Raw genomic sequence first — 26309 nt, forward strand, 5'->3', positions numbered from 1 at the left:
TGGCACAGTCCACTGCCCCACACATATTCTTAGAAATGAGTTCAGTAAAACTCAAAGTCCAAGTTGGACTTTGGTGGACTTTGGTGGTCTATTGTGGGCTCCCTGTGAATGGACATTTGTTGTGTCTCCTGGAAAAAGTTTAGTCATACAACAGTATCTTTACCCACTGAGCCTTTTTACCAGTCACCCAATTATTTTTGAAACAGGGTCTCCTGTGGTTCTGAGTGGCCCGGAACTTCCTATGTAATCAAGACTGACCTTGAACTTGTGATTCTCTTGCCTCTATCTCCCTGGGTGCTAGGATTACAGGTGTGAGCCATCACACCCATGTATGAAGTGCTGGATTGGAACCCAGAGAGCTGTGCACCCTGGGCAAGCACTCTACCAACCGACCTACACCCATTCTCCCACATATAGTTCTTTTTTTTTTTTTAAGATTTATGTATTTATTTTATGCGTATGAGTACACTGTCACTCCCCTCACACACACCAGAAGAGGGCATCAGATCCCATTACAGGTGGTTGTGAGCCACCATGTGGTTGCTGGGAATTGAACTCAGGACCTCTGAAAGAGCAGCAGTCAGTGCTCTTAACCACTGAGCCATCTCTCCAGCCCTCATACATAGTTCTTGTACTGTTCTTAGAAAAAAGTTATTCTTAGAAAGAGAGGAATGGAGAGAGGGAGAGAGGGAAGGAGAGGGTCTCAGTGATAGAAGGAGTAGTAGTGTGTGGAGACAGAGCATCAGTTCCTCAAAATGGGCAGGGGAGGAGGGAAGAAGGAAAAGAAAAGAGGGAAGGAAGGAAAAAGAAAATGAGGATGGAGGGAGGAAGGGGCAGCAAAGAAAGAGGGAGAAAGGGAACAAGAGGAGGCAGGGAAGAAGGGAAGCCTGACACCAAACTCTGTGAAGCTGATCGAGGACCCTGAGAAGGATACAAGATGTGCATTGATCTGATTACATCTTGATTCTTGTTTTGTGTCTTTTGTTCTCCCATATAAGAAAGCCAACATTTATAAGCAAGCAAGCAAACAAACAAAATAATTAGGATCAAGGTGAGCAGTCTAGCAGAGACAAGCTTCAGGGAAGTCAGGTGGTGAACATCCCTGAAGCAGAATGGCCCCTGGGCCCCCTTCCCCCTGGCTCCTCTGCACACCCTGCATGGTCTGGCTGACCCTGCAGCCTCTGTGTTTCTGTGCAGGGTAAACCCAGGGGGAGGATAAGGTGGTGCGTGTCTACAGGTGTCTGAACAGCCTTTCCCCCTTCTTCTTCCGAAAGAGGACCTGCCATGTCACAGTTGACCCTGCTGGGACGAACATCAGGTCAAAGCTAAGTTGTTGAGTATCTCTATCAGACTTGTCCCACTGGATAGGAGAGCTGGCTGCAGTCCCCCTGGACACTTGGGGCAGCTACAAAAAGCATCTCTTGGTTGGGGTGATAGAGTCTGATTCCGTTTCACTAGGCATTAAAAAAACAAAAACAAACAAACTAAGGTTACAAAAAAAATGGTATATTTTTAATGTTTATATTGAACAAATTAATGCTTTTAAAGCTGAACAATATTGTGCCACAAAAATGTTCTGTTCACTGGATAATTACAGGATTTATTAAAAAATATTAATTCATAATGCGCTACAGGCAGTGTGGTCCTGAGCCAAGGGGCCTCTGCCAACCTCGTGCTCCCTCCTACTACATTCTCCCCACCCCCTCCAACCCCCTCCCCCTCCAACCCAATCCCCTGGCTGGGAACCCTGGGTAGGGCAGGAAGAGGAGGCAGTTCTCAGATGGCAGCAGGCAAACCAGGGGAGCTAATTCCCTAATTTCTCCTGGTATTTCCAGGCTCCATCCCAGGTCTTTCTAACGGCCACTGCCCAGGTGCCACATGTACTCTGACATCCTTCTCATGAGGTACCCCCCATTTCCTGATATCTCCTATCTAAACTACATATTCTAATTTTTTTTTTTTTTTAACACAAGATGCATTTTTTTTTTCCACTTGGGACCGGGTTTCCTCTCAAGGAGAAAGGGGAATTTTTCAGCTTCTATGGAGCCGCCCCGTCAGCAGGGAGTTCATGCATATTCTCCCTAGGTAGAGGAAGACCGCGGAAAAGATGCTGAGTGGCAGGGGGGAGAAAGTCACCTCAACCTCCCTCCGCCGAGCCGCTGGGAGAGCTTTGGCTCTGTCTCAAGGACGCAGGTTCCAGCAAGGGCAGGCCTGACTTCCTTCCTATACCTTGGCATCCTCCCTGAGTTGCACAATGTCGGGGGCCCTGGGGTGTTCCCTCGGGGTCTCTTCAGCAGGAGATTATCCTAAAATTGATCTCTGAGGTCAAGGGAACAGAATGAAGCCAGGTATTTTTCTCTAAGGGGTTTCTACACTGACTACTCTCTGGAAAGGCAAAAGTAGCTGGTTCAACTTAATGGCCTTATTTCTCTGTGATTCCTAGAGTGTCTAGGCTATGAACCTTAAACAAAGCAGAAACCAAGTAGCTGTTGGGAACCCCATTTCTGCTAGGGGCACTAGCCTTTCTCCTTAGTTCCCTCTCAGAGCAAGCTCTCTTCCCTTCTTACTGAGAACCAGAGTTCACTCATTAAGTCAACAGATGTTTTCTGAGTACCTACTTTGATCTAGGTTCCTCTCCTGCTGTGAATGGGAGGAATGGATAGATGCGACAGAGTGATTCTGTCCTAGGATGTATGATATTACCTTTGACCTCCCTTCCCAATATATACAAAATACAAAGAGAAACTTAATAGAAAATTGGGTCTCATTACTTTGAACCTTCAAACATTGAGAAAGAGAGAAAATGAATGAGATCTGGAGGGAGAGGGACAGAGAGAGAGAGAGAGAGAGAGAGAGAGAGAGAGAGAGAGAGAGAGAGAGAGAGAGAGAGAGAGAGAGAGAGAGAGAAAGAGAGGCAGAGAGACAGAGAGTGGAAACACTCCAGGTCTGTGGTAGTTTCTAGAATAAGGGACCCATTTTGTCATTCCTTGTTCAAAAATGTCCCGCTCCTGGACACACACACACACACTCAGAGTACTTGTACTCCAACTGTTTGCATTCCTAGCATGTACAACTAGAGAGCAGGAAAGCCGGCCTCCCACATCATACAGATCGGATTGGCAGCTGGGACTGAAGGCGATAGAAATAAGCTATTGATCAAGGCTTATAAAAGTACTGCCACTGGGATCCTGTGATGCTTGCGAGCAGAGGGTAGCCGTAAAGTGCTACACAAATGCAATAACATTTATAACCTGAGGCAAGTGCTTTTTACATGGAAATAAAAAGCTGATCCTGTTTAATTTTTTTCCCTTCCCTTGGGTGGAGCTGGCCTTTGACAAGTGTGTGGACCGGAGCCTAAGCCAGGCCCCTCTGGATGAACTTAGTCTCTGGCTAAGTGACAGGGTCTTGTGTGGGTGCCTTCTGGTGGTCTGTGGAATTTCCTGCACTTTTAAAGTTCATCTGGGAGAAGCAGAGAAGTGGGCCCATCCTGCCACTCAGAGAAGCCAAGTGATGCCTTGGCCCTGTGGGTCGAATTTGCTTTGCTTGGTCGACACTACTACCCAGGTCTGTTATGAGCAGAACTTTTCACTTGAATGGACACAGGAAAGTACTTTGTAGAGCTTCTCTCAGTGACATTTGTAAAGAGAGGTCCTCCAGCCTTGGTGATGAGACAAAGTAATAGATGCATCATTACAGATGCCCTAAAAGGCAGCTGTTCATTCCTATGAACACCAGCTACAGGCTACTCCATAAGAATGATCTACATCATCCAAAGAAACTGAGGAAGGATCTCTGGAAAGTGTCAGGCATCTTTGAAACTTAAAGGGTTTGTGAAGTCTAGCCGTGAGGAAGCAAGTTGTCTTGACCTCTACATGTGTGCCATGGCATGTATACACACACACACACACACACACACACAAATTCATGTAAAAATTTAAGGCTAACCAATCCCAAGGAAGCAAAGCATTCTATATTGGAAACTGTGAGCTGCTTCCAATTGTAATCCAAGACAGTGCTACAGGAAATCTTATTCCTAGTTCGCATCCTATCCCATCCCTATTTCACACCAGGAAAAAGAGATGAAGCAAGCTGAGTTACTGTAGGAGCGTTCCTGCAGCCCTGCAGTTCCAGCATGTTCAGGCCCTGTCAGCCCTAACACAGAGCAGGACCACTCATCCTTAATTAAAGACATAAAGCGTGAGAAACTGGGGAAAAGAGGTTTATTCAGCTGAAAGCAGGAGAGATGATGTTCAATGACCCCTCCCTAAGGTCAGCTTCACCTTTCAGGTCTTACATTAAGGTTTAGTTTTAAACAGAGAGTAAGAGGTTTGCAAGACTAAGCACTCCTAGGCTAGAGAGGTAGCTGTGCTCTTCCAGAGGACCCAGGTTTGATTTCCAGCACCCATGTCAGGTAAAATCTCTTTTCCAACATAGTCTGACAACTGGGAGATTTTATTCCTGTGAGACAAGTTCCCCATCTGGCTGGCAGCAGGGCTCCAACCTTCTACTTCTCCCAATATGAGAATCCTGGGAAATTCCAATGGAGGTGTGGGGGGAGGGGCGGAAGTGTTCATTTTTTCCCCAGTAGTCTGATAGCTGCTGGGAGAGGCACAGGTGTCGCCTTAAAACTCATCCCTGGTTCTGCCAGGGTTGTTAGCCATGGACCCTTAATGAAAATATTTGAGCCAGGCAGTGGTGGTGCATGCCTTTAATCCCAGCACTTGGGAGGCAGAGGCAGGCAGATTTCTGAGTTTGAGGTCAGCCTGGTCTACAGGGTAAGTTCCAGGACAGCCAGGGCTATACAGAGAAGCTGTGTCTCGAACCCCCCAAAAAACATCCCCCCCCAAACAACAACAAAGAAATAAAATTTGAGCTTTGGCACTTCTAACTCTAGCTCCACACAATCCACCATACCACAGGACAGGGTTTGATTTCCAGCATCCATGTGGCAGCTCATAGCCATTTCTAACCCACTGACTTACCCCTTAGGGCTGGTGAGATGGTTTAGCAGGTAAGAGCACTGACTGCTCTTCTGAAGATCCTGAGTTCAAATCCCATCAGCCACATGATAGCTCACAGCCATCTGTACAGCTACAGTGTACTCATACACATAAAAAATAAATAAATAAATCTTAAAAAAAAAAGTGGAAAACCAGAGGCTTCTTTGAGTCTGTGACTTTTTTCAGCTGATCAATGAGCCACTAAAAGCACTGGGCCTGGATCCACAGATAGTGAAGGCTCCCAGACAGGCCACAAAGCAGTGCTGGCCTAGAGACATGGTTCAGCAGTTAAGAGCACTAGTTGCTCTTCCAGAAGGTCTGGGTTCAAATTCCAGGATGCACACAGCAGTTTATAATATCTGTAACCCTAGTCCAGGGGACCCTATTGCCTTCTCTGGCCTCTACAGGCACTATACATATGATACACAGATATACATGCAGGCAGAACACACATACAATAAAATAAAAATAAATAACTCTGAGAAAGGAAAAGGAAAGCAAAAGGCTCCTTCCAGGGCAGAACACTGAAGACAGAAAGCCTTGAGAACTCTTTGCAACTGGTAAACAGATCAAGGATAAAGCCAAAATTTCTCTGAAATTCTAAGTTGGGCAAAATAAAAATGAAACTCTACCGTAAAATATTAGATTTTTGTTTGTTTGCTTGTTTGTTTTTTGAGACAAGGTTTCTCTGTATAGCCCTGGCTGTCCTGGAGCTCACTCTGTAGACCAGGGTGGTCTCGAACTCAGAAGTCTGCCTGCCCCTGCCTCCCAAGTGCTGGGATAAAGGCGTATGCCACCGCCACCGGGCTAGATTTTTTCTTTTTAATTACATTTTATCTCTATGTATCTGTAAGGAGCACATGTTCCAAAGAACAAGTGTGGAGATCAGAGGACAACTTGCAGGAGTTGGTTCTCTACTTCCACCACATGAGTTCCTGTAGACTTAGGACTTCAGGCTTGGTGGCATGCCCCTTTACCGACTGACTATCTTGCTGATGTCTCTCTCTCTCTCTCTCTCTCTCTCTCTCTCTCTCTCTCTCTCTCTCTCTCTCTCTCTCTTTCTCCCTCTCTCCCTCTCTCCCTCTCCCTCTCCCTCCCTCTTTCCCTTTCTCTCTCTCTCTCCCTCTCTCTCTCCCTCTCTCCCTCTCCCTCTCCCTGTCTGTCTCTGTCTCTGTCTCTGTCTCTCTCTCTGTGTGTGTGTGTGTGTGTGTGTGTGTGCATTTGTGTACAGGTACATCTTCACAGATGTGGGTGGGTGCTCAGATGGATGTCAGAAGTTAGTGTCTGTTACCATCCACTTTGCTTTTTGAAACAGGCAATCTTGCTGGCTTGGCACGCATCCTAGTAGGCTCATCTAGTTGGCCAGTGAGCTCCAAGAACTGTTCTGTCTCTGCCTCCCTGGCACTGGGATTCCAAGTGTATGATACCATGCTTCCTTGTGATGGTTTGAGAATGGTCTCCGAGGCTCATATATTTGAATGCTTGTTCCCTGGTTGGTGAAACTGTTTGGGAAGGACTAGGAGGTGTGGCCTTGCTAGAAGAGATGTGTTACTAGGGGTTCTCTCTCTCTCTTTCTTTCTGCCTTGTATTTGTCATTTGTATGTAAATTCTCAGCTACTGTTCCAACACCAAGCTCCCCACCATGATGGTCATAGAGTCACCCTCTGAAACTGTAAGCAAACTCTTAACTGAATGGTTTCTTTATTATAAGTTGCCTTGGTCATAGTGTTTCTTCACAGTAATAGAAAAGTAATTAAGACACAGGCTATTTAAAGGGGGATCTGAGGCCCGAACTCAGGTCCTCATGCTTGCCGAGCAGACACTTTACAAAGTTATCTCCCAGCCAGGAAAATACTAGATAAACTGTGAGAAACAGCCATCTTTACTTCATAATAGTCCTGGAGACTTAGAGCAGTGAAAGCGAGACAGATTTGTTTGTTTGTTTGTTTGTTTGGGTTCTGCAGAAGCTGGGCATCAGCCTGGATAAAAGGCAGCATGGTTGCTGCTCTGATTTGGCACAAAACAGTGGCATTTATATTTCCACTGAATTCCCCTGCTTCTTGATTTTCTTGTTGGGTGAGTTCTTCAGGTAAGTACCGTCTTTCCCACTTGTCTAGAATAATCCCATCCATCCTTCTCAGGCTGGGAGCCCCTCCCCTTTTCTGATTCTGTGAGGTTGGCCTGTAGCAGATTGTAACTTTTCAATGCTAAGATAAACTAAAAGGCATCCAGGCAAGCAGGCACCTGTCCTAGCTGGGGAAGACAGGTGCCTAATCCTCCTCCTCCGCTTGTACTCACTGATGCTCTAAATGCCTCTCCTAACTGAAAATGGACCACAGTGGCTTACTTCTTATGTAAACCACCTTCTCTTAGAGGGCCATTTACTTGTTTATCTTGAAATGTTTGGGGGCTCAGACCCCAGGCCTTAACATACACTAAGCATGTGTTATACCACTGAGCACCATTCTACTCCAGTTTATTTATTTAGTAGAAATGTTTATTAGATTTATTTATTGATTGATTTATTTATTTGGGGTCTTACGAACATACACATGTGCATTCTGGGCACACCTGTGGAGGACATGGGACAAGTTGTGGGAGAAAGCCAGATCTCTCCTTCAACCATGTGAGTTCTGGGGATCAAACTTAGGGGTTGGCAGTAAGTACCTTCACCCTTTGAGCCTCCCCAGCCTGAGAGTTTATTTTTTAAAAATAGATCACCAGGCATGTGGGACAAGAGGACCAGGGGTTCTAGGTCATTTTCCTTAGCTGCAAACAACTTTGGGGCCAGCGTGGGCTACATGAGATAGAGTCTCAAAACCAAACCAAACAACAAAAGCAACCTTGCTGGGCTCTGTGGTGCACCACTTCAATCCCAGCACCGGAGATGGAGGCAGGTTAATCTATGAGTTCAAGGCCAGCCTGATTTACACAGTGAACTCTAGGCTAGTCAAAGTTAGAGACCCTATCTCAACAACAACAACAACAACAACAACAACAACAACAACAGCAAAACAAGCAAGCAAACAAAACCCAAGCAAAAATAAAAAAATGAATGAATAAGAAAGAAAGAAGGCTACTGTTACAAGTTGCTTGGTTTTTCATGCTTTTCATTTTTACTCTTGCAAAATCTTCTTCTTGTAAAACAATTGTAAACTGACTTAGGTTTCAGTGCCATGTGAATGGGAAAGCACCATGTTAGTGTTGCATGGTCTCAGTAGGCTTTATTCTGTGATCTTTGGGGTTTTGCCTAAATTGATGAGGTGAGGACTTTGGAGGATAAAATGAGCTGTCTCTAGGCACTGTTAGTCACAAAGCCTAGGTGGAAGCATTTCCTGGAGGAACAGGTCTGCTCCAGTCACTCCCCTGACATTTGTCAAATGGAGTACAGGGTTCACCCAAATTACAATGGAAGTGAGTGTTTCTTCTGTGAGATAAATCTTGACAACACAGTGTGCTTGGAAAAGTAGTGAGTTTGTTCTCATGCTAATTGAGGAACTAGTAACCGAAGGAAGAGTCTGTGGCTCCCACATCACACTGTTCCGCAACAAACAGGGAAGTGGAACGTCCCCTGGTGGCCATAGGGAAATATTTCTTATCTTTCCATTCTTTTTTTTTTTTTTTTTTTTTTTTTTTTTTTTTTTTTTTTTTTTTTTTGGTTTTTCGAGATAGGGTTTCTCCCTGGCTGTCCTGGAACTCAGTCTGTAGAACAGGCTGGCCTTGAACTCAGAAATCCGCCTGCCTCTGCCTCCCAAGTTCTGGGATTAAAGGCGTGCACCACCACCGCCTGGCTTATCTTTCCATTCTTACTCTCAGTGTATTTGAACAGAGCACTGTCTTGGTTCCTCAGTTCCTGGTGCCATCTCCGTGCCTCCCAAAGCAATGCTCGGCCCACCCCACTCTGCTGCTTCCTGTTTGTTGTTTTGTCCGATAGCCCAGGTATAGAAATGATACAGGCAATATTGTCTTGAGTTCAAGTTTAGTTAATTCTCTTTTGTTCCATCACAACAATACTTTCATGTTCATTCATTTGTAAACTCTTTTACAGTTTTTGGAAAATTATTTTATTTATTACTGTTGCACATGTGTGTGCGATGTGAGGGTATTAGGGTGCCTGTGTAGAGGTCAGAGGGTGACATTTGTCAGTTGGTTCTTTCCTTCTACCAAGAACTCCTGGGATCAAACTCAGGTTATAAGACTTTTGTAGCAAGGGTTTCACTTGTCAAATGTCTTGCCCAGGCCCTGTTTCCCAATTCTATCTCAGCAGTTCATTGTAACCAAAGAAGAGGATTAAATATGCTATGCCCATTTTATAGATGGAGACTGTATGATCATCGTCAACATCCTACTGCTGAAGGCTTTGGACTTCTTTGCATAATGAATGTAAATGGGTTTTCATCAAAGAGGGTTATGTGGCAGAAGTGAGGTTAAGATTCCAAAGTTCTTAACATCTGGGACCTAAAGATATTCATTCATTTATTCATTCTTGTTTTTGTTGTCTTTTTCCCTGAGGTTGATTCTATGTAACCCTGTCTGACTTGGAACTGACTATATAGCTGAGGATGACTTTGACTTCCTGACCCTCTCTCTCCCTCCACCTCATAAGTGCTGGGATTCCCAGTATGCACCATCATACTTGCACTAAGATTTATCATTTTTCTGGCATTCTCAGTATTGACATCTGTGGGTCCCATTTTAGAGATGGAGAGTCTGAGGCTATAAAGAAGGTAGATTGACCAGATGTTAACTGAGGAGGTCAAATCTAAGCTTTTTGCTTTTCTACCCCACCACTTTGGGGTATAGGTCGTCCATGGGTTCTGGCTTGGATGCCCACGGCTGGTTAGTTTCAACACTAATGAATGTCAGGTTCATCCAAAGAGCATGACCTTAGTATGTAAATTATTCAGCAATGAGGTTGATGTGACTATATTTATAGGTCATAAATCAGTTATGAACTCAGAAATATGAGAACAGGTTCCTAAACAGAGAGGCAGTTGTTACCTAGCCAGGGCTTAAGTTAAGTGTGTAGAACTGAGCCTGGCACGATTTCCCACCTGACATAGTGAGTGGTGCTGCAGAAGTGGCTGAGTTCCAAATGATTGATAAAGACTGAGGGATGGGGTGAGGTGGGATGGTGTACACCTTTAATCCTAGCAATCAGAGGCAGGTGGATCTCTGTGAGTTTAAGGCCAACCTGTTCTATACATTGAGTTTGGGAACAACCAAGGCTTCATTAGTGACACTCTGCCCAAACAAACAAGACAAAACAAAATTACCTGATATACAGGCTATGTCGAGAAAGATTCTGAGTTCAAGTTCAAGTTCAGGCTCTGGGAAACCCACGGGCCACAGAAAAGCCATCCCTGGATTTTTGTTTGTTTGTGTTTGTTTGTTTGTTTTGTTCTGTTTTGTTTTTTGAGACAGAGTTTCTCTGTGTAGCAGCCCTGGCTATCCTAGGACTCACTTTGTAGACCAGGCTGCCTTTGAACTCAGAGCTCCACCTGCGGCCACCTGAGTGCTGGGACTCAGCTTTGTGCCACCACTCTCAGGTTAAAGGAACACTAGTCTTCTAGTTTGCTTCTCTGCTGCTGTGGTTAAACACCAGAACCAGAGGCAATGTGGGGAAGAAAAGGTTTATTTTAGCCTCTAGGTTAAGTCCATCATTGAGGGAAGTCAAGGCAGGAGATTAAAGCAGAAGAGATTAAAGAGACTAAAGCAGAGACAATGGAGTAGTGGCTTTCAACTTTCCTAATGCTGAGGTCCTTTAATAACAGTTCCTCAAAGTACTCAAAGTACTTGAACCGTTTGCATTTCTAACATGTACAGCTAGAGAGCAGGGAAGCTGGCCTCCCACATCATACAGAACCATAAAATTATTTTCATTGCTACTTCATAACTAGTCTTGCTACCGCTATGAACTGTAATGCAAATATCTGATATGGGACCCCCGTGAGCGAGTCCTGTGACCCTCAGAGGGGTCACAAGTCACAGGCTGAGAAATACAGTGATGAAGGGTTGCTGCTTACAAGCTTACTTCTCCTGGCTTCCCCTTTCTTATACAGACCAGGCCTACATGCTTAGGGATGGCACAAGCCACAGTGGACTAGGCCCTTTCTACATCAATTGACAATCAAGAAAATGCCTCACAGACATGCCTATGGACCAATCAGATGGAAGCAAGTCCTCGGCTGAGGTTCTTTCCTCTCAGATGTGCCAAGTTGATGACCAAGTTTAGCTAACATAAGTAGGGTGCACTTAACAGTAGTAATCTTGCTGAATTTTTTTTTTTAAGATTTATTAATTTATTTTATGTATATGAGTACACTGTCGCTGTCTTCAGACACAGCAGAAGAGGGCATCGGATCCCATTACAGATGGTTGAGAGCCACCCTGTGGTTGCTGGGAATTGAACTCAGGACTTTTGGGAGAGCAGCCAGTGCTCTTAATCTCTGAGCCGTCTTTCCAGTCCCCCTGCTGAATTTATACATCTCCTGCAAGCAGTCAAGGAGAGAGAATTCCCCCAGAATGAGGAGCAGCCGCCACACAGTGATGAGGAAAGAAGAAATAGTTAATAATGCAGTTGAAATCAGTTAGGATCCTGGCTGGATTTGGGGGCGCTGCTTGTTTCTATCATTCAGGGGAGATTCCTCTGTCATCAATCCCACACACATTCTGCCAAGGCTTTATCCATGCTAGGATGGTGTTCCACTCCTGGAGTAGTAATGTTTCTTCTCTCATATAGCATTCCGAGTTGGTCCAAGTGCAAAATTATAGCTTATTTCCATGTGGAGGAATGCTGAGTTTAAAGGCCCAAGGTTTCTCATAAACTGCAATGTGTGACGGCCAGTAGGTTCTGGATAAAGTCCTGAAAAGTCCTATGTTTCTGGGCACAGGCTTTTGAAGGCCCCAACCCTATGGATTCTGATTCTGTGGTTGCTGAGCCTCTCACTGTTCTCTCTACGTCCATGTCAAATCGGTCAGGCTGTCCTCCGGTCTCTGAGCAAATCAGGTCATGTCGTGTTTGGATGCCAGGCACACCCCTGTGGCTTTCTCTTCAGAGCCACGCTATCTTCACAGCTACACGGTTCATCAACCTGGCTGCCACCCCCAGATATGAGCTTTGCTCTCATTCTCTAGCTTTGACCACAGACCTACCCTCCTTGCTGCTGCGAGTCCTGGAGCTCTGTGATAACACTCCTGAGCCATTCTCATCCAGCTTTTCTGCTAGACCAAAAAAAAAAAAAAAAAAAAAAAAAATTCCTTTTTTTTTTTTTTTCTAAAAGAATTCTTGAGATCTCCATAACTCTTCCTATTGTCCCCAGGGGCACCATCCTAAAAGGATAATGATTTACTTTTGTCGAGAGCTTAAGTGGCAGGCTCATCCAAGTCCATATGAGTGTTACTTCATTTAATCCTAACAACAATCCTATTATTATCACCCGGTTAACAAATGAGGACTGAAGCCCTTGAAGTAAATTGTCGAGATCATATATCAATCGGCGGGTGGATGGTGATGGGATTTTGGCGATCTGGGTCCAGCCAATCATTTTGCTTATCTCCATTTGATAATTCAAAATCACATTTGCAGCTGAGAAGGCAGTTGCTTGCTATCTTGTCTGGGAAATCCTCACTTACTATCTTTTTTCCCCCAAATTCATTATAGTTTTTTTTTTTTATTCCCCCAAATGATGAAATACATGGTTATTCTAGAACCTTCTGACTACTGGAAACACCAGGCAGAACTGAAGTGTGTTTGCTTTGTGAAAATTCACCAAAACAAATGATGTGTGATGTGCTCACTTCTCTCCTTCAACCTAAAAGCTTCCAGAGAAGAGGATCTGGACACATGACTCACTGGTTAAAAGTACTTACTGTTCTTTGTGAGGACCCAGGGTCGGTTCCCAGCACCTGCAAGGTAACTCCAGTACCTGGGGATGTGACGTTTTCATTCAGACAAAACTATCACATCCATGTAATAAAAATGAATGAAGCTTTTCAAAAAATTCCCGGAAAAGAGACTTTCAGATCCCTTTGTTTGTATTTTTAACTTAGAAACCCCAACTTGCACCCAATTGGAGGACTGTACTGAAATGTGTCACTGTTTGGAGCACGGTGAATTTCCAAGCAGCATTTATTAATACAAATGTCCAAGGAACACACACCACCCTAGCTGGGCAGGCTAAGCCAGAGCCACAGGCTTGACACAGAGGTGCAAGACACAGAGGTGACAACAGTTACTACAACATTAGAACATTCAATGAAGGGACACCCATAGGTTCCTTCACATACCCATGTCCTTGCTGATGCACCAGGAAGACGGAAGTTGTACCCAACAGTGTATAATGCTGCTGCTTCTGACTGGGATTGGGCATGGGACAATTTTTTTTCTTTTTAAAGGACTTACTAATTGGTGCTTCAGAACTCCAGGCATCAGAATGCTGGCAGAAAAGAAATGACCACAAATTAAATGGAGGCTTTTGTCCAGTGTGATAGAACTTACTGAAGGACCTCCTAACACTGAGCAGGCGTGTGTCCCACACTGTCAGCTTTAAGCTCCATAGCGGCTCTATAAAGTTGGACTGTTACTTCTGCATTTTGCACATAAAGAAACTGCATGGTACACTAGGGCATCATTTGCCCAAGGTCAACACAGACTGTAAATCCCAGAGTCCTTAATTTCTCAGGAATAAGCCCTCCTGCTTCTCGCTGACATCTTGGACCCCCACAACCTGGCTGATTAGCTATCGTTGTTTCCCCCCTTGGCCCCCTCCCCGTGTTGAACGAGGGAGTAGGGTTAGTGAGATGAAGTGATTACTTATGGTCGATTGAGCCTATAGGCTGCAGGTCTGCCTCTTCCACATCAAATCTGGGAACACCTTATACCAGACAGGGCCTTTCTGCCAGCTCACAATATCATTTATTTATGTTGAGAACAGATAAACTAAAGGTGGAAATAACAAGTTGATAAAAATTTTTCACCATCTCCAGGCTTGGAAGATTGCCCTGTGGTACTTTTAGTGGTTTCATCAGTTTTAAGGCAGATATTTATACAGCACTGATTGGGACCCTTGTAGATTCTGAAATATGTGTGTTTGTGTTGTGCCTGGGTATTGTCTACCTTGTTCTTTTTAAGACATCACTTCTCATTAGCTTAGAAAGCACCAGTTCAGCTGGCCTGGCTAGCTGGTCAGCCCTCACAGATCTGTCTCTGACGCTCTAGCAAGAGGACTACAGGCATGTGCCACCGTCCCTGGCTTTTTAACATGGGTTAGGGGAGCAAACTCAGGTCTTCATGCGTGCTCAGCAAGCACTTTACCAACGAAGCTAGTTCCCCAGTACTCCATTGTAGATCTTAGCATCAGGTTCCCTGATACGGACAAGTTGCTTCTGGAAAAGGCATTAGGGTGTGTTTTTGAAGACATAGGGATGGAGAAATGGCTCAGCAGTTAAGAGCACCGACTGCTCTTCCAGAGGTCCTGAGTTCAATTCCCAGCAGCCACATGGTGGCTCACAACCATCTGTAATGGAATCAGATGTCCTCTTCTAGTGTGTCTGAAAACAGCAACAATGTACTCATATACATAAAATAAATAAATCTTAAAAAAAAAAAAGACATAGTTAAACCTGCATAGATACTGGGTGAGTCTATACAGGGTGTTAGATCTAGTTCAGTGGGTTTTTTTCTACCCTTAGGTCCCTACCCTGAATTTGATCTCTCTCCCCCACCTTCCCCTGTCACACACATACATGCATACACATGCACAGATTTTTTTTTAAAAAAAGTGATTATTTACTTGTGTATGTTTTCCCATACCTCACAGTACATGTGTACTACACAAGAGTGGAGGTCAGAGGTCAAGTTGTAGGAGTCAGGGTTCTTGCCTTCCTTCATGTGGATTGGAGGGATAGGACTCAGGCTTGACAGAAAGTGCCTTTAACCCACTGACCTATCGTGATGACTCTAAGAAGTGTCTCCTTGGATTTCTGATTTTAAAGGGATCTCTTCCTGTGTAATTGTCTCTGATGTTCTAGAACTTGGCAGAATTTCAAACAGTAAAATCATACACCCCCACCCCTGCCAAGGACTAATTGGCAGCTTTTTCATGCAGTACTGGCCTTCTCATTATCTTACACAATCACTATCCATATGTACGTAGGTATGTATATATGTATGTGCACACACACAGAGAGAGAGAGAGAGAGAGAGAGGGAGGGAGAGAGAGAGAGAGAGAGAGAGGGAGGGAGGGAGGGAGAGAGAGAGAGAGAGAGAGAGAGAGAGAGAGAGAGAGAGAGAGAGAGAGAGAACCAGTCACTGCAAAGTACCCTATTGAGGTTTTTCAATCCACTTTTTTTGGGGGCGGGTGGAGACAGGGTTTCTCTGTATAGCCCTGGCTGTCCTGGAACTCACTCTGTAGACCAGGCTGGCCTTGAACTCAGAAATCTGCCTGTCTCTGCTTCCCAAGTGCTAGGATTAAAGACATGCGCCACCACAGGCCTCAATCCACTTTTTAACAGACCTATAAAACTTGAATCATTTTCTCTCTCCCCACCCCCAGCAGTTTCCCATTGAACCATTGAAGTAATAACTGTGTAGAGTTCTACCTATTATTTTACACAGGGAATTTAAGAAAATAACTATAACAAAGTAAATGAAAAAACAGAAACCACAAAAAAATGCAAGAATATTGTATGAGGACATGACTGTAATCTCAGCACTTGGTAGGTAGAGGAAGGCTGATCCAGGAGGATATCTTTGGCTACACAACATACAGTTCAAGGCCAGCCTGGGCTAGATGAGACCCTGTCTCCAGAGACAAAGTAGTACAATTTTAAAAAGAGAAGATTTCAGTATCTTTCTATTTTTGGAGATTGGAACACTGAAAAAGACAGGAACATATAGGAAATAATTATTAGATTGTTTTTACGGAAAGTAAGAACTACACCTGATGTTTACAACATTCAAAATGTGAGGACTTCGAGATGACTCTGGGTAAGTAAGTGTGTTGGCTGCTAAACCTGTGGACTCAAGTTCAGTTCCTGGAAGTCACATGGCTGAAGGAGTGAAGTGACTTCTGCAGGTTGGTCTTTGACTAGGTGGGTACCTAAAAGTGAACAAATTAGAAAAAAATTAAAACCCATTTTGAGTTTTGTTTTTGTTCAATGGGGATATGGTTGCAAACGTGACGTTTTCCTGTTTATTACTGAGGACTTTGGCTGACTACCTCATTCTAGGCAAACATTCTATCATTAAACTTTATTTTCATCATATTGTTTTTACTTTGAACGAAGTCTCACTAATTTCCCCGGCTGACCTCCTCCTTGTGGTCCTTCATCTCAGTTACAGGGTAGTTGTGGTAACAAGCCTGAGCCACCAAGTCTGGACGAAATCAAACACTTGTAGGGGATAATTAGGTAGTGACGGACCAGGTATGACCATCAGTATTATTAACGCTTTTAATGTGTGTGCTGTTAGAACTTCACTCATAATGCTCAAGTACTCCATACCAAGTGAAGCCTCCCAGCCTGGCCCACTGCTCATGTCTGAAAGGTGGTATGACTTAACCTCAAAGGAGCTTTTGATAGTAGGCTAGAACTTCTGCTTCTCCCCGAGACTTCTGAGAGCACTTGTTGCTTCCCTTTAGCATGTATGATCTTCACCCTTATAGCAAACCTGTAAGGTGTTGTCTGTACCATGGATGGGACACCAAGGTTCTGAGAGCTGAAGTGTTTTGTCTAGGGTCACACAGCCAGTGTGTGCCAAAGTGCTCCATGCCAGGCATACGAAGATGCGTACAGCATGAAGGCCCTATTCAAATCTACCTCTGTACCTTACTGACTGGAATCGACCAGAGATACTCGGAACTTCTGTTGCACGGTCATGGCGAGCTAACACCACTTGTTCACCTCCGGTTATGCAGAATATGAACGTTTTGGCACAAGGAAAGATATCTTCCCTCCCAAGCACTGTGTGAAGTACTTTATACTTTAGGGAAGTATCTCAATTAATCATCTTCCCTTTTGCTTTGCTTTCCTTCTTTCCCTTTTTTAAATTTATTTTATTTTATATTATTTTTTGTTTTTTGTCTTTTGAAGACAGGGTTTCTCTGTGTAGCCCTGGCTGTCCTGGAACTCACTCTGTAGACCAGGCTGGCCTTGAACTCAGAAATCTGCCTGCCTCTGCCTCCCAAGTGCTGGGATTAAAGGTGTGTGCCACCACTGCCCGGCCTTCCTTTCCTTCTTTGAGACTGTTTTGCCCTGGCTATTTTGGAATGTGCTATGTAGACCAGGCTGGCCTTGAATTCACAGAGACCAGCCTGTTTCTGCTTCTTCAGTGCCTCCCCAGCTCCATTCAGTCTTTCCAACAGCTCTGTGAAATCTGGCTCATTATCTGGGTGCTGGGAGTTGAGCCCAGTGCCTCAAGCATGTTAAACATGATACTCTTACAAGCCCAGTCACAACACCTTGAGGGTACACATGGGGACTACTGAGGTGGTAAGAATCGAAGTAACTTGCCTAAAAGTAGCTTAGCTGAAAAAGAGAATTAAGTTTTTAGGTACCAGACTGCAGGTTTAGACATCCCTTTATATATGAGTATAAAATGGAAAAGATTGCCTGTCAAAGAATCACAAGGTAGAATGTTCTTTTCCATAAATATCAAGAGCCTCAAGAATGTTAGACATTACACAGGAATGGTGAAATCAGGAGTGGTGACTTGTTTCTGTAAATCTAACACTCAGGAGGCTGAGGCAGGTGGATTACTCCAAGTTGAAGACCAACCTGGGCAACCGAATGACTTTTTTTTCTAAAAGATTTATTTTATTTATTTGATGTGTATGAGTACACTGTAGCTGTACAGATGGTGGTGAGCTATCATGTGTGTGTCTGCTGGGAACTGAACTCAGGACCTCGACCGGCTTGCTCCAGTTGCGCTCGCTCCTGTGTAATTCACTGTTGCTATATCTTCAGATGCACCAGAAGAGGGCGTCAGATCTCATTATGGGTGGTCGTGAGCCACCATGTGGTTGCTGGGATCTGAACTCAGGACCTTCGGAAGAGCAGTCAGTGCTTTCACCACCTGAGCCATCTCGCCAGCCCCAGAATGAGTTTAAAACCAGCCTGCACTACAGCGTAAGACCTTGACTCAAAAACAAACAAAAAAACCAAAGCAAAACCCAACAAACAAACAAAAACAAACCAAATCATAATCCCAAACCCAGAAACTAAACCAACAAAAAAGAAGTTAAAGTTGTTTATATCTGGCATTTTGCAATTCTGATTTCTACTGGCTGTACAAACACTCCTGCTAGCTGTTCAGGGACTATTCAACCTGAACCCTCATGAGGAGGCATGAGCAGAGGACAGCCACTATACCCCATCCTCCAGGGAATTGGTTTGGTGCTGAAAAAAGCTAAGTAAAATTTTTTAAAAAGTTGAAAATAAAACAAAACACATTTCATAGTATGAAAAGCACATGCAATTCAAAATATCAATGTGCAGAATAAAACTTTATTAGAATACTTATTCAGACACACTTGTTTACATGTAGTCTGTGGAGGATTTTGTTACAGCAACAAGAGGTAACAAACTGTTGGTTGGCTTATGTACTTAAAATCTAAGACAGTTACAATCTGGACTTTTACAGAAAATGTTTGTGGATTGGCTCTGTAATGGTTTAGACACCCACACCCAATTTGAACATGACCCCCCCCCCCCAACTTTTCTTTCTCCCAAAAAGAACACTAAGGCTGCCTTCCTCTGGAAAAATAATGTTGCCATCTTGGAATGATTTGAAATGACACCTTAGATTACTGTTGAGGTGGTACGCTTGAGCCCCTATCCCTGTCTTAAATACATTGGTTATCCTAGGGCTGAAGCTAAAGTCATAGTGCCAACTCCTCCTCCTGTTATTTATCTTGACTGCGGTACAGGTTGAGCTTCATAGTATGAGTTCATCCAGGCTTCCTGAATCATTAATAGGGGCTTTCATTTTTTACTCTCAAACTCTTACACTTTCTGCTGTTAATTCTTTTTAACCTAAAACTACTACTAAATGGCCTGTACACGAAAATAAAGTTCACTTTTTTTACTTTTAAGAAATCAGAATTTTTTAAAAAAATGCTTTCTCTTAAGAAGCGAAATTTAAAATTTGCAGTTCACAGAAGAAAATCTCTTCATATCCAGTGATCTCAAAGCCCCTCTGGTAAGATAAAGACTGTGCGCTTATTTTTAAATACTATTTCCTGGAGAAAATATTATTTAATGGAAAAGACGTGACTAGTAACAAATCAAGTCTAAGGCTCTCCCTGGTTCTGCCAGCGACTCCCTTTGACTTTGGGCAAATCATCTTACTACTGTTGCTCTTTATCTGCAAAAACTGGACTTCATGCCTATGGGAGTTGCATGGTTAATCAATGCCTGGAAAATGCGTAGTGGCAGATGCTACAAAAGTGCTGAGCCTTAAAAACAAAACCACCCCCAGCCCCCATTTGTATTCCGTTGAGGTTGAGGTTTATTGTTATTTAACATAGGAAGGCTAACACTACGTTAAGTCCAGCGTGCAGCTCAGAACAGAGATCACTGTCCAGATGGGATTTTTTTAAGAGCTTGGATTTTTTTTTTTTTTTTACTTTTAAAAAAAATTGTGGTTGGGGGTTATTTTACAACCCAACAATTCACCCGAGCAAAAGCATTAAGCTTCAAGTTGAAAACTATCGATTTAATAATTTAAATGAACCTCCTCAATGATTTAAAAAAAAAAAAGAGGCCCTCCCCGCCCCGCCAAGAAATCTCTGAAAACAAGAATTCTTCTGATGTCGCCCCCCCCAACCCCCGCCCCTGCAGTTCTCCATGTTACAGTCCTTGGAGGTGGACTAGGCATAAAATACTTTCACTAATAAAATATGACAAACCGCCGGATTATACGTGGCCGATTCCCAGTGATTGCCCTGCTACACAAAGCAGAAAAGTAAATGCCATCATCCCCCTTAGAACAAAAGAACTTAGGAATAAAAAACATGGAGAGGGGGGCAGAAAGCAGCAATAAATAAAGGTGAGCGAAGGACCCCGTCCCCCGCCCCTCCCCGGAGCTAGAGTGGGACTCGGTTCGGCTAATAAAGTGGTTCAAGGGTAGTTATTTGCAAAGGGGGCGGGGTGGCCGGGGATTGCATGTTGCATTCGACTTGAGCTTGCATCTTCTCCTGTTGCCTGGACCACTCGCTCCCCCATTGCAGTGCTTCCTCCTCGCTCCTGCCTTCTTTCCACCCCCACCCCTGCAAACTGCTGTTGCACTGGAGGGAGTTGGGGTAGCTCGGGAGCCCCCCAGCAGCTCTCGACGGCGGGAGGGGACCGGGGGGTTCGGGCCTGGCCGGGGCTGCGGCGCGGCGGCGGGCCGGGAGTTTGGCGGCCGCTCGGCCCCAGCGCCGCCGCCGCCGCTGCACCGGAGTTTGGCTGCTGCTGCCCTACTTCACTCTAGTTTAGTTTCACTCACTTTACATCCGGGTTTTTTCCCTAGGCAATGGGTGCCGCAGCACACCCCGTTCCTTAGGCAAAGTGAAATAAATTCGCCGCACCGACACGTCAAGTAGTCCGCCCGCCCGAGCGCCGCCGCGGGCCCCCGCCGCCGCCCCGGGCCCCCGCGGGGTTCCCCCGCGCCTCCCGCGAGCGACGGGCTCCCACGCGGGGGCGCGGGGCGGCCCGGGACCGCCGCGGTCCAGCTCCGCCCGGCCCCCGCCCGCCCGCCCGCTCTCCCTCGTCCCCGCTTCCCCAGCTCCAGTCCCTCTCGCCCGGCTCTCGGGAGCGGCGGGGGCGCGCACGGCGGCGGCGGCGGGCCGGCGGGGCCGCGCGGCGGGCTCCCGCGCGGGCGAGTGTGTCTGGGCCTGGGCGGAGGGATCCCCGGGCTGAGGCGGCGGAGGTGCTGCGGCCCGGGGCCGGGTGGTGAATGGGCTGGTGGTGCTCGCTGCTGCTGCTGAGAGGAGGAGGAGGAGGATGAAGAGTTGGGCTTGTTTGTCTCCCACAGTTTCTCTCCTGCTGCTCTGATTCCTCCCTCCCCATTCCGGCCCGGGGCCTGTGTGTGCCTCTCCTGGAGGAGGAGGAGGCTCCAGTTCCTCCCCCCACCCCCTCCTCCCCACCCCCCCCTTGCCTGGGGAAGAGGAGGAAAGAAACAGCCCAGAGAGAGAGGGAGAGAGAGAGAGAGAGAGAGAGAGAGAGAAAGAGAGAGAGAGTGTGAGTGAGTGAGAGAGAGGAGAGGAGGAGGAGGAGGGAGAAGGGAACAACCTACCATCTTAACACACTAATATCTAAAAAGTGCGAGAGGCCCAGAGCAGCAGCAGAAGCAGCAGCAGCAGCTCCAGCCTCTTCCCTCCCTCCCCATGAAGAAGAGTTCCCTCCTCCTCCTCCTCCTGCTTCTCCTGCTCAGAGTTCCTGCCTCCAGCTGCCAGGGGGGACAGCCAGCCAGCAGCAGGAGGGTGCAGTATCCCAGCTTTTCCATTCTCTCTTTTCCTCACTCTCTCTCTCTCTCTTTTTTTTTCTTGAGTAGCTCTATTTCCCCTCCCTCCCCCTTCCCCCCTCCCTCTCTCCCTCTGTCTTGTCTCTGGTGTTTGTCTCTGGGAAGGAGCAGGGGTTGCTTGCTTGGAGTTTGTTGTGGGGGGGAGGTAGGGGGAGGGGAGGGGTGTGTGGGAGGGAGGAGGGAAAGGGGGTGTTCTTGTCAGGACCCCTCAGTCAACTTGAGATTTCAGCAATAACTTCCCCTTCGGGGCGCCCCCCTGCGTGCCCTTTTCCTATTCCTCTCCCCCCCCAGGAAAAAAAAAAGACAATGGGAATACCTCGTCTCCCCCCCTTCCTCCCCTCTGCCCTCCACCCCTCCCTAGGATAGATTGGAAGTAAGTTTATGAGCAGCCTCGGGAGCCTGGGCGCTGAGTACAGGGCCAGAGCGGGTGACAGGGGCGGCGCGTCGGGGGTGGCGGCGAGGGGGCGACACAGAGTCCCCGTGGGGGGTCGGGCTGGGGGGCCGTAGGGGCGGGGGGCGCGGGCCGAGGCCGCCCCCCGCGAGTGCCTGCGGCCGGGGGATGGCCGCCTGGGCCCCTTCCCCACCCCCACCCCCTGGGATGCTGTCGGGGGGAAGTTTTTATTATGGTTATTTAATTAAAAAAAATTTTTTTTTTGGGAAAACCATCTTGTTTGGTGACTGAGAGATCTGGTTTAAAAAAAAAAAAAGAAAAAAAAAAAAAAGCTGCGGCTGCTGACGCTGCCGGGCCCGAGTGTGTGTGAGTGAGTGTGTGTTGGTGCATTTGTCTTGGGTGGCCGGAGCAGCGTTGGGGAAATTCCGCTTATTCTTCTTCTTCGGCAACTTGTTATTCCGAGGAGTCCGCCTGCACCCCTCACCCCGGGGCGGCCCTCCCGCCGTCGCCGCGGTCCGGCCGCCCCGGGACCCCGCGCGGGCCGGGGACTCACAGGCCCCTCGGAGAGGGGCCGCGGCCGCCCCTCCCCCCCGGGCTGCGGGGGGAGGGGCGCGCAGAGTGGGACTCTTTCCGTTTGGTCCAGCCCCGCGGTGCACGCAGTTCCCAACACTTCTCGTCATCCTCTCTCTGCTCTCTTTATTCTGCTGAGCGTTGCTATTAGGATTTCTTTCTCTCTCTCTCTCTTGCTCTCTCTCTCTCTTTCCTACCTCCTTTTCCTCCCTTGACCACGCTCGCAATGGTGGGTAGCTGCAAGGTGGCTCTGGCAGGGGAGGGGTTTGATGTGGTCACTGGGGCACCGGGCGAGAGAGGTCTCCTTTCAACTTTGTCTTGCGGCTTGCACCCCGGGAGGAGGCCACATGCCGATTGTGGGGTGTAGATGTGCCGGGAGTGATTTCTAAGTAGTTGAGTTGTTGAGATGAGGGTACGACGGCTAGTGGTAGGCAGGTTTTGTTTTCGTGGGTGAATCCGGTGTCATCATATTCCGGTCATATGTTGAAATATTCTTTGTTTAGGTTTTGAAGTAGAGGATCTCCCTCTGCACGTCCACATTGTGTTGTTTTTAAATGATGTCTCCGGGAGTATGGGTTTCTAGAATCACAAATGTGATTTTAAGGTCTCGGCGTGTGTGGGCCTCAGCACTGGCCTTGACAGTGAACTTTACGGCTGTGTTTTTGAACTTCTAAGATTTTATCCCATAGCTGGGATGCTAGTTATGAGCTTTCTTAATGATAGATATCAGGAATGTAGAGTCTTGAGCTGAGGAAGTTAGAGAGGGAAGGGCATATATTTATTAATAATTGATAGCTGAATGTTAGAATGAGATTCATTTGGGCTGCTTGAAGGTTTTTGGTTTTGTTTTTCTTTTTGTTCCCTTTTTTTTTTCTTTAAAGCTGTTCTGTACTCTAGGAAGCCTTTTGGCAGGCACTCTTTATGGTGGTTCTTTGGGGCCCGGAGGGGGTGGGCGGGCATCACCTTCTCAGAGATCTTCAGCATCATCTGTGGCTTTATTGAAGGCCTGCTCAGGAGGCTGGTGTTGAGGCTAAGAAGTGTAAGGCTACTTTTCAGAAAAGTATTTATGTTACTTGTTTACATTTCATATTTCCTCACATTTGGGCAGTAGAAATAAATAGGTCAGCGTTCCTATTGGTTTTTGAAGGTTAGCGCCCCCCCCTTCAGCCCCCTTTCAAAGTTTTACCATCTACTTGGTTTACAGCCTTGTAGGAAAACATTACTGATTTTTCCCTGGGAATACTGTTACTTATTTTAATTTCGGTAAGTTCTGCTATTTTCTTCTGTCTTCACTTATACATGGAATCTGTTGTGAGCTTAACATTAGCTTACCGAGGGCCATTTTAAATGTCTAAGAATACATTTTAAAGTCTCAGGACATGTCTTGGTGGCAAAGAGGAATTTTTTGAATGTGGTGATGCTCATGTTTATTAAGAATTTCAGTACTCAGCACTTCAGTTTGTGTACAGCTTGTCTTCAGTGAGGAATGTAGTAATAGTGCAGAAAATCCTCAAAGCACAACATCTGACTAACATGTTAAGACTATTCCAGGGCTTTTCTCTTACGTGAGACTTTTGATTTTGGGAACTCAACATGTACATTTTGACTGGCATTGCTGGATTGCCTATTATAGAAAGTCTTCCTTTTCTTTTTTTTTTTTTCTTCCGTATGTACTGTTGGAGCCATTTTTAACTTAAGTTTTTGGACAACTCACAGAGGTTTAAGGTGGTCACACTTTGGACGCAGGCAAATCCTTATGGAGCTGGAAGAATAATACATTGCGAAGACACCTGCCTGGGCCATATTTGGTTGTAAAGGGATTAAAAGTGATGGATGGGACACCGTTTCCTTTGATTTTCAATGGCCTACCCTTTTTCCTGTTCAATTATCTGGAAGGAGCTGCTTCAGAAACACTCTTCTGCTTACAAGAAGATCTCTAGCACTATCCAGCAGGAGGTGCTACAACAAGTTAAAGGGGATCTCTTAATTTTGAGGGTCTTATTGAAGTTCTCTTCTTATTGAAGTTCTCTTAGCTCAGCTAAGCAACAGGAGTAACGTTCCAGGAAGATTTTGAGTAAGTCTGTTCTAAAATACTATTAATAAGTCACCTTTGCTATTTGAAATCTGCTTTGTACCTGCCTATGCTACTATGCAGAGTAAGGTTGTCATTGAGGGTGCTTAGTTAGGCATAGGGTACTGTTAGGATTATTTTCCTTCAAAGGAGAGCTAGTGTGGTATTGATAAGTGGAGTATTGAACATAATTTGAAAAAAATTCTTTGAAGTTGCAATAGACAAAAATAAATGGCATGATGTGGGGCTTCAGCCCTTGTAAACATATTAATAGAAATAAGGTAGACAGACATTTTTGGAAAAGGGGATATTGTTTGGGGTGGGGTTTCTTAGATCTTTCTCTCTTTGAATCTATGGACAATGGTTTTAATCTGAATGCTTTCTTAGGCTTTCAGCTTTATAGATACACTTGCTATATTTCAGTTGACCCTCAAAGACTGTGATTTTTGAACCATATATGAAATTAAGTAGAGTGTTCTGTAATTCCAGTACTTGGCCCACAATCCCAGTAAGTTTAGAAAGGAGGTACTCCGAGACTCAGTGGCAGCCAGGTCTACACTGTAAGACCTTGTGTCAAGAAAAATAAACAAACTTGAAGGAAACATATCCGTTGGTATAAATCTTTGTTGATGTGTCCGTTAGCAACTTTTAATGATGACTGTATAAAGAGGAAAGTAGCTACTTTTAACATTTTCATGGCATCTGTAGTAGAGTCCTTTGAAATTCTCAGTGTGAGATGAGTTGATTGAGTCATATAAACTGCTGTTATTGTTTGTAAAGTTTTGTGTCAAAGTTTTGAAAACTTAGAAACACATAGAAAATTTGATAGACCTGCTTTGAATTTGTAGATATAGTATTGTGAGTTTTTTTTTTCAGTAAGATCATATTAGGTAGTACTTGTGAAATTTCTTTGTAAATTGCCAGAAACCATGTAGACTTTATTGATGATATATATAACAGATTAAAACATGAACAAAATTTTGCTTTAAAATGCTAAGTTCTTCCATATCAGTTAGGAAATGAATGCACTAAAAGTGCATGCTGAACACTAAGAATTTTTAAATACTGTCCTGGTTACCCTAAATCTCTTTGTTACAGTTTTGAAGGTTTTATTAAGAAAAAAAAATGCTGCTAAGCAGTCTTCCATTAATTAGAAAAAATTTCCCTTTTGAAGATAGTGTGAAATATATGTCCCCTATTAAAAGTTGTCTTCCTTTCTTTCTTGTTTTGTAGCAGTTGACTTTAGTGAATGTTTAAGTTCCTGGACTCTTCTGTATACTTGTGTTAATACACAGAGTAACAGATGTCCCTGATAACATTTTGATTGACTCTGATAACTTTCTGAAAAAGGCTCACTGACAAAAGCTTACTAGTTTGTTTCATAGTGAAATGTATATTGTTATACAATTCACATTAGACAAGTATATACATTATTTTTGTTTTTTCCTTTGAGGAAATGACTACTCAGTTCTAGAGGCTTAAATACTGTGTGTGTGTGTGTGTGTGTGTGTTTGTGAAAGAGAGAGAGAGAGAGACACAACACACACACACATACACACAGAGACTCGGAGCACGTGTACAGGGAGTTTTCTTGATAAACTCTGTTACAAATTTTGAATGGTAAACTTAATAAGTTAAATAGAGTTAATTGGCAATCCTTGTGTTTAAGAGTATAATATTGTGAATTTTATAAATGACTATTCTTCATGAAATAGCCCGAAGTTAGAAAGTAAATATAGAAACTTGCTCTTAGGAAGGGCAAGAAAAGCATTA

At 45.0% G+C, this 26309-nt stretch overlaps 1 protein-coding gene across 18 annotated transcripts in view; it reads left to right on the top strand.

Moving 5' to 3' along the window:
- Positions 1-20893: 20893 nt before the first annotated feature.
- The window catches only part of Phf21a (PHD finger protein 21A), a 183377-nt gene continuing 177961 nt past the window's right edge, over positions 20894-26309 (top strand). For 6 of the 18 annotated variants that reach the window (XM_031371070.1, XM_031371058.1, XM_031371074.1 and 3 more), the window contains exon 1: positions 20897-21463. The gene's annotated coding sequence lies outside the window, so the exon portion shown is untranslated. The other 12 variants (XM_031371065.1, XM_031371066.1, XM_031371072.1 and 9 more) reach the window with 9 other exon arrangements.

Source organism: Mastomys coucha, unplaced genomic scaffold, assembly GCF_008632895.1.
Source record: "Mastomys coucha isolate ucsf_1 unplaced genomic scaffold, UCSF_Mcou_1 pScaffold15, whole genome shotgun sequence".
Classification (NCBI taxonomy): domain Eukaryota; kingdom Metazoa; phylum Chordata; class Mammalia; order Rodentia; family Muridae; genus Mastomys; species Mastomys coucha.